Genomic DNA, 8,846 nt, shown 5'->3' on the forward strand with positions numbered 1-8,846 from the left:
GTTTTATAGGTATATTCAATTCTCAGACGCTAATTTAGTTCGCATTTTGGCATGTTTTTCTAGATTTAGAACATAAAACAACATTTATAAAGCAAACATTATCCCTTAGGTCTAGCACTGTAAATACTTCAATTGTTTTAACATATATTGCAGAACAGTGATTACAATATAAACAAAAAATGTATTTTAAGGGTTTAGTCGTCAGTGACTGAGTTGACAAGCCACTGACAGAGTTGACAACAGATACTCAAAACAGACATTTTTTTCCTGTAAAAAATAAAAGTTAATTACAAACATATGAAATAGAGGGAAAATGATTCATTTGAAAATCCCCAATAAACACATTCATCTGTCTGATGGAGTTGACGTTGGATAAAAATCTGTCGGAGTCGATGTCATACTGAGTTGACAAAAATTGTATTTTTCTTATTCAATCAAGTGGTATACACAGTATCAGTTTAGTATTTCCTCAGAGGCTTTACGACTTTAAAACATAGATTAAAATACAATATTAATTTAATTATCAGGCAGATGGAGTTGACATTTTATGGTTGTGACCATGGTGATTCCAATTGTGTTTAAATCTATCAAAAGCAGAGAAAAGTAAGCCCCCCCTTCTCTGACGTGCCTGCCTGTTTTTTCTGCACGTCCTATTTTTTTCACTCAATTGTAACGCGGAAGTCAGTGAAGCATACTTATGCGGATGGGCGCTATGAAATATACTAAACATCATCACCATTTAGCTTGGGAGAAAGCGCCGGTGGGTGATCTTTTTTTGCTCTGCGCCGTGTGTGTATTTTGAACGGGGGAAGTGAGCGTTTCATCGCCGCGGAGAACTTCGGAAATGTGAATGTCTGGCTACATTGTAACAGCTGCGCCTTATATAAAAAATTATCACAGAGACGACGCATGTCTTGATGGAATAGCTGAGACTATACGGATTGTGTGAATATCTGCATTTCACGATCACTGTAGCCTACATAAATACATAACTGACAGTATTTCTACAGCATAAAAATAAGGTGGGTGTGACATTAGCCTACTTATAGTATGTGTGATATGGACCCATAGCGAATCAGCTGCTTTATTCTGAATATATTTCATGTCAGCTAAGGCTAAATAGCCTAGGTATTCATACAGTTTTGTCCGGTTGGCGAGTAGGTTTGCTGTTATTGATTTTATTTTGTTTGCACAATAATTCTATCACATTCCTCTGCTCTTTGAGAATGCCACTACTAGGCTATTCTTCTTCCAGTGTTGGCATTAATTGTCCTTTATTTGTGATTATGTGAGATAATCAGATGGAATATTCTCGGATTGGCTACCCTAAATAATATTGCGCTGTTCTTCAATGTACCATTACATATTTACTGTATGGAAGCCTATTCCTGCCACAAACAAACAATAAGAAAATGTCGATGTAAGTAAATATTTTGAGATGCAGTACAAATAGGATATGTGGTGGGGTACAAATTGTTTTCCTGGTGCCCAGAGTTTGTCCTGATCTAGTAGGCTAACCAGGTAAAACTCTGGATGCTAGTTGTATGGTATGACAATAATAAATCAGATGTTAAACAAACCGGTTTTATATGGGCTATGATGGGACCAGATTTGTTTTCTAAGCAGGTAAAATGGTTTTTAAAAAACTGGAAAAACTCCTGGCCCTATGGATGATGAAACCCTTAAAACCCTGTCAAACTACAGCAACCTTGTACTTGTTAAGATGGCGCTGGAGAAGAAGGCAGACGTTTTACGTGCCCCCAACCAATTGTGTTTTTTGTTAGTTTATTTGCGTTGTTTGTAAATTATTTTTATACTTATTTTGTACATAATGTTGCCGCTTCCATCTCTTATGACCGAAAATAACTTCTGGGCATCAGGACTGTGATCCTTTTATTCCTTTATTGATGCTGATGCGAACAATATACTTATTTCTCGGGAACAGGCACTGATCTCCATGATTTGCGTGAAGAGGAGGCGGAGAAAACGGTACGGAAGGGCGGGCTGCCTTCTGAGAATTCATAGGCGATTGAATAAACCACCACTTCCTTCCATTCTGCTAGCAAACAGGCAATCTTTGGACAATAAAATAGATGACCTACACGGAAGATTAAACTACTAACGGGACAATCAAAACTGTAATATCTTATGCTTCACGGAGACGTGGCTGAATGATGGCATTATCAACATACAGATGGCTGGTTATACGTTGCACCGGCAGGATAGAACAGCGGCGTCTGGTAAGGCAAGGGGTGGCGGACTATGTATTTTTGTAAATAACTGCTGGTGCACGATATCTAAGGAAGTTTCAAGCTATTGCTCGCCTGAGGTAGAGTATCTCATGATAAATTGTAGACCACACTACCTACCTAGAGTTTTCATCTGTATTTTTCGTAGCTGTTTACATACCACCACAGTCAGAGGCTGGCACTAAGACAGCATTGAATGAGCTGTATTCCGCCATAAGCAAACAAGAAAACGCTCAACCAGAGGCGGCGCTCCTAGTAGCCGGGACTTTAATGTAGGGAAACTTAAATATTTTTTACCAAATTTCTATCAGCATGTTAAATGTGCAACCAGAGGATTAAAAACTCTGGACCACCTTTACTCCACACACAGAAATGCATACAAAGCTCTCCCTCGCCCTCCATTTGGCAAATGTGACCATAATTCTTTCCTCCTGATTCCTGCTTTACAATCAAAAATTAAAGCAGGAAGCCCCAGTGACTCGATCAATAAAAAAAGTGGTCAGATGAAGCAGATGCTAAGCTACAAGACTGTTTTGCTAGCACAGACTGGAATACGTTCCGGTATTCCTCAGATGCCTTTGAGAAGTACACCACATCAGTCATTGGCTTCATCAATAAGTGCATCGATGCCGTCGTCCCCACAGTGACCGTACGTACATACCCCAACCAGAAGCCATGGATTACAGGAAACATCTGCACTGAGCTAAAGGCTAGAGCTGCCGCTTTCAAGGAGCGGGATTCTAACCCGGAAGCTTATAAGAAATCCCGCTATGCCCTCTGACGAACCATCAAACAGACAAAGCTTCAATACAGGACTAAGATCGAATCGTACTACACTGGCGCTGGCACTCGTCGGATGTGGCAGGGCATGCAAACCATTACAGACTACAAAGGGAAGCACAGCCGAGAGCTGCCCAGTGACACGAGCCTACCAGACAAGCTAAACTACTTCTATGCTCGCTTTGAGGCAAGCAACACTGAAACATGCATGAGAGCACCAGCTGTTCTGGAAGACTGTGTGATCACGCTCTCCGCAGCCGATGTAAGACCTTTAAACAGGTCAAGGCCGCAGGGCCAGACGGATTACCAGGACGTGTACTCCAAGCATGCGCTGACCAATTGGCAAGTGTCTTCACTGACATTTTCAACTTCTCCCTGTCCGAGTCTGTAATAGTAACATGTTTTAAGCAGACCACCATAGTGTCTGTGCCCAAGAACACTAAGGTAACCTGCCTAAACGAATACCGACCCGTAGCACTCACGACTGTAGCCATGAAGTGCTTCGAAAGGCTGGTCATGGCTCACATCAACACCATTATCCCAGAAACCCTAGACCCACTCCAATTTGCATACCGCCCCAACAGATCCACAGATGATGCAATCTCTATTGCACTCCACACTGCCCTTTCCCACCTGGACAAAAGGAACACCAATGTGAGAATGCTATTCATTGACTACAGCTCAGCGATCAACACCATAGTCCCCTCAAAGCCCATCAATAAGCTAAGGATCCTGGGACTAAACACCTCCCTCTGCAACTGGATCTTGAACTTCCTGATGGGCCACCCTCAGGTGATAAGGATAGGTAACAACACATCTGCCACGCTGATCCTCAACACAGGGGCCCCTCAGGGGTGTGTGCTCAGTCCCCTCTTGTACTCCCTGTTCACTCATGACTGCATGGCCAGGTACGACTCCAACACCATCATTAAGTTTGTCGATGACACAACAGTGGTAGGCCTGATTACGACAACGACGAGACAGCCTTTAGAGAGGAGGTCAGAGACCTGGCCGTGTGGTGCCAGGACAACATCCTCTCCCTCAACGTGATCAAGACAGAGGAGATGATTGTGGACTCCAAGAAAAAAGGACCGGGCACTCCCCCATTTTCATCGACGGGGCTGCAGTGGAGCAGGTTGAGAGCTTCAAGTTCCTTGGTGTCCACATCACCAACAAACTAACATGGTCCAAGCACACCAAGACAGTTGTGAAGAGGGCACGGCAAAACCTATTCCCCCTCAGAAGACTGAAAAGATTCGGCATGGGTCCTCAGATCCTCAAAAGGTTCTATAGGTGCACCGTCGAGAGCATCCTGACTGGTTGCATCACTGCCTGGTATGGCAACTGCTTGGCCTCCGACCGCAAGGCACTACAGAGGGTAGGGAGCCAAGCTTCCTGCCATCCAGGACCTCTATACCAGGCGGTGTCAGAGGAAGGCCCTAAAAATTGTCAAAGACTCCAGCCACCCTGGTCATAGACTGTTCTCTTTGCTACCGCACGGCAAGCGGTACCGGAGCACCAAGTCTAGGTCCAAGAGGCTTCTAAACAGCTTCTACCCCCAAGCCATAAGACTCCTGAACACCTAATCAAATGGCTACCCAGACTATTTGCATTGCCCCCCCCCCCTTTTACACCGCTGCTACTCTCTGTTGTTATCATCTATGCATAGTCACTTTAATAACTCTACCTACATATACATATTCCCTCAAATAACCGGTGCCCCCGCACATTGACTCTGTACCGGTACCTCTCTGTATATAGTCTCGCTATTGTTATTTTACTGCTGCTCTTTAATTACTTGTTACTTTTATTTCTTATTCTTATGTTTTTTTAAGCTGCATTGTTGGTTAGAGGCTTGTAAGTAAGCATTTCACTGTTGTATTTGGCGCATGTGACAACTAAAATTTGATTTGATAATTATATTTGAAAACTTAACTGACAGGGCGATGGGGGGACCAAGAGACAACAACTGTGATTGGACCATATAACTAACAGGGCTGAGCTTGCTTTATTTGCAGAGTTGTATCCTGTAGGCCTTTGCATCTGTAATTAAAATGGAACTGGCACAGTATGTCATCACTATTGTGTTGATTGATTCATTCCAGTCAATCACTTTGGATTGAAAAGGCCTAGGGTCATTTCCATGTAAAAGGACCCATGAGCACCAACGTGAAGTTAATTGGAGCATATCAAATTGGGTGTCAAATGAAAGCTGAGTCTAGATTTATTTTGTTGCAATACATTTTTTCAAAAATGTTCTATCTGAAAAATTGGGAATAAGCAAAGTCTTTGATTTCTGGTCTAACAGATGGAAAGGGGGATTTAGATAAATTCATATAAGGTATTAGAAATACAAAATAACACAATAATGTTGAACTAAAGACACCTGCCAACTAATATCAACACTTATATTTAGTTTTGGAGACATTTCTCTGCCTTCTGTATTTAAGAAACATTGACTTGTGACTTGAAATTCCATTACCAAAAACCCATATATCTTTAAGATATACATGAGGGAGGCTGATGAAAGTTCACAGAAGTAACAAGGTAGCCCTATCAATTAGTTAGTGCTTTTATTGATATCAATTTTGTTTTTGAATTATTAAGTGATTAAAACTGGAAATAACGTTGTCAAAACGGTAATTTCAGAGACAAAAAAAATCAGTAACTGCAATAGAATTGGGATCAAAGAGAAATCATATTCGTCACTCACCACAGTTGGGTTCACAAGTTTGAACAGCACAGTACAGTAAAGAACAGTGTATAGTACAGTAAAGAACAGTGTATAGTACAGTAAAGGTACAGTGTATAGTACAGTAAAGAACAGTGTATAGTACAGTAAAGGACAGTGTATAGTACAGTAAAGGACAGTGGACAGTGTATAGTACAGTAAAGGACAGTGTATAGTACAGTAAAGAACAGTGTATAGTACAGTAAAGGACAGTGGACAGTGTATAGTACAGTAAAGGACAGTGTATAGTACAGTAAAGGACAGTGTATAGTACAGTAAAGGACAGTGTATAGTACAGTAAAGGACAGTGTATAGTACAGTAAAGGACAGTGTATAGTACAGTAAAGAACAGTGTATAGTACAGTAAAGGACAGTGGACAGTGTATAGTACAGTAAAGGACAGTGTATAGTACAGTAAAGGACAGTGTATAGTACAGTAAAGGACAGTGTATAGTACAGTAAAGAACAGTGTATAGTACAGTAAAGGACAGTAGAGTACAGTACCCAGTTGAGCACACTAGAGTTGAGTTCACTATATAATATTGTATTCTACTGTACTATACTCTACTGTTCTGTGGTCTATAGTACTCTTCTAAGCTCTACATTACTTTGATGTCCAAAATTGTGAAACATAGACGTCTATGATTGGTTTGGTCTTGTTTAATGGCAGAGCTATTAAAATAATAGCCAGTGTGTAGAATAATACTCAAATATGCAAAGGAGGATATTGCATATTTATACCTTTTGTGTACCTATTCAGGATACATCAGCATGAAGAGAATTGCATTCATATCCATAATTATGCATTTCTGCGGTGGGTATAATTTGTGGAACGTTCCAACAGGAATCTGTTCCAAAAATGTTGTAAAGTACAAGGTTGCCAACAAACAATGCATGCAAAGTAGCATGATCAATTCAACAATTTGACGAATAGGCATCAACTCACCACGTAGGTTATTCTTAATGTTTGTCCATAGACTACCAGAGGGAGGACCGACATTTTCCGGAATAAATGTGGTGAGTGAAAAACTTTAATTAAATAGCCCACTCCCAACCTGGTATCTTATTCTGCCGCTATACAACTTTGTATGCGTTGTTTGTTGATAACCTTGACATTTTTGGAACAGATTCCTGTTGGAACATTCCACAAATTATACCCACCCCATTTCTGTGTAGTACAGATCAGGGACCTATGATGAAATTATGTTACGCAATTCTGGAACAAGGTGTAAATCCACTTCACTTACTGTAGTTCAATCACCAAAAATATATATTTTTAAAGTCAGTGTGTCAAGTCATAGATGATACAAAATGATTTCTGCAGACATCGTTGAATCTTAATTCGGAGCAGATATTTAAGAGTTTTTTGAAAACGTGGACGCGTGGTCCTTGTGCATAGAGTTGTATGGTTTTTTAAACTTGGAAATCAATGGTTTTTGTTTCCCATACATTTTAAATCATGAGGCAAATCAGTCTAAGCAACTGTACTTTGTCCCTCTTTTCCAATGTTTTTTCAAAGCTTTTGTGCCAATATTTTTTATCAAACCAAATAAAAAGTGCTGGGGGATATGCCAGCTCGCCACACATTTGCTGGCAGATCTGCTGTGCTAATCTCTTCAATGTGGATAGATGGACATTTCCACATAATGCAACAAATGAGGAAATATTTGTGGCGTGATTGTGATTCCATACATGTTGGTGTGCATTAATAATAATTAGATAAAACATAGGTCGATGACCGATGAGAATTTACATTTTATTTTCATATTTTAATTGTCGTAACCAAATGTTCAGACTGCGCGAGACACCTCTATTCTGCGCCGCTGCTGCGCGATAGCCAAGCCTACAAAAGCAAGGTTTGTTGAATTGTATCCTTACCAAGGTTTGTGCATAGTCTGTTATCATTATGCTGTGCATCTCTCTCTCTCTGTCTCTCGCTCTCTCCCCCTTTCTGTGTGTGTCCTTAAATCACCACAGCAGCTGTGGACTCATGTTTTTCTTTCCTCTTTATTTCGTCATCACTTCATCATGATGGGCGGTTGGATCCGTTTTACTTCATTTGCTGCCATTTCCCTGTCACCAATTAATTTACTGCTGTGCTTTGGACTTCATCAACCTCAATTGGAACCTTATTCTTATACCATTTTCCTCTCAGACTCCTCCTATTTTAGATGGGTGTGTTTGAATGCTTATGTTTGAAAGCTATGCAGGGCCGGCCCTAGACTTTTGGGGGCCCTCAGCGAGCTTTGGTTGGGGGACCCCCACACCTCACGGGCAAGACATTTTAGTGGCCCCCTTCTTGATGGCGGAGAGAAACATTTGGATTTATTTTGTTTATTTCCGGCAATTCTACGTGTTTTGCCATGGGGAGTAGAGAACATGTTGCAGTTCTAAAGCAAGATTTCTGCAATTCTACACATTTTGCCATGGGGTGGAGAGAAGTTTAGCAATTTTATAACGCATTTCAGTCCATTCTTCTCATTTTGCCATCGGGTAGAGATTTATTTTCTAGATTTAAAGCTAATTTCCTGCAATTCTACACATTTTGACTAGACTTATGCCATGTCAATGATATCTGAGTGAGAGTGACTAACAAAATAAATGTGGGCCCCCTAGAGGTCAGGGCCCCTGGGCACATGCCCTGTGTGCCTCGTCGGTATTCGGCCATGATAGCTGGCTAGACTAACTTACCAATCTAAAAATTGTTAGCTGACATGGCTAATTGAGGGACTGTCAGTGACTGACATAGCAAGAGGAAAAACTGCTGATGAGCAATCAAATTTCAAAATTGCACTTTGTGTATTCTACTCTTCTAACTCTCCACAGTAAGTTGAGTCCGCGACTGAGTTATTTTTTGGAGGGGTAAGGGGCCTCTAGCGGCCGGGGGCCCTAAGGGACTGCTTATGCCTGGAGTACTGGCCAACAAGCCAGTAGAGTTGTATTGTATTTGCTTGTATTCATGTCAATAGGAGAGAGTCCAGCTGCCATGACACTTGTGTGATCAAAGAGGTGTTTCCAGTAGGTAGACCGATTCTATACATCTTGGTAACTATCTTTGCTAAAGCTTACAAACCTAAGAGAGAGAG

General features: G+C 41.1%; 1 long non-coding RNA gene across 1 annotated transcript in view; it reads left to right on the forward strand.

Annotated features, from left to right (window-relative positions):
- The first annotated feature begins 672 nt into the window (after window positions 1-672).
- LOC115153371 (uncharacterized) overlaps window positions 673-8,846 on the forward strand; it is a 24,974-nt gene continuing 16,800 nt past the window's right edge. Inside the window, exon 1 of the long non-coding RNA XR_003867687.1 lies at window positions 673-1,022. This is a non-coding gene — a long non-coding RNA (uncharacterized LOC115153371). The remainder of the gene's footprint in view (window positions 1,023-8,846) is intronic.

This window comes from Salmo trutta, chromosome 18 (genome assembly GCF_901001165.1).
Source record: "Salmo trutta chromosome 18, fSalTru1.1, whole genome shotgun sequence".
In the NCBI taxonomy this organism is placed as follows: Eukaryota; Metazoa; Chordata; class Actinopteri; order Salmoniformes; family Salmonidae; genus Salmo; species Salmo trutta.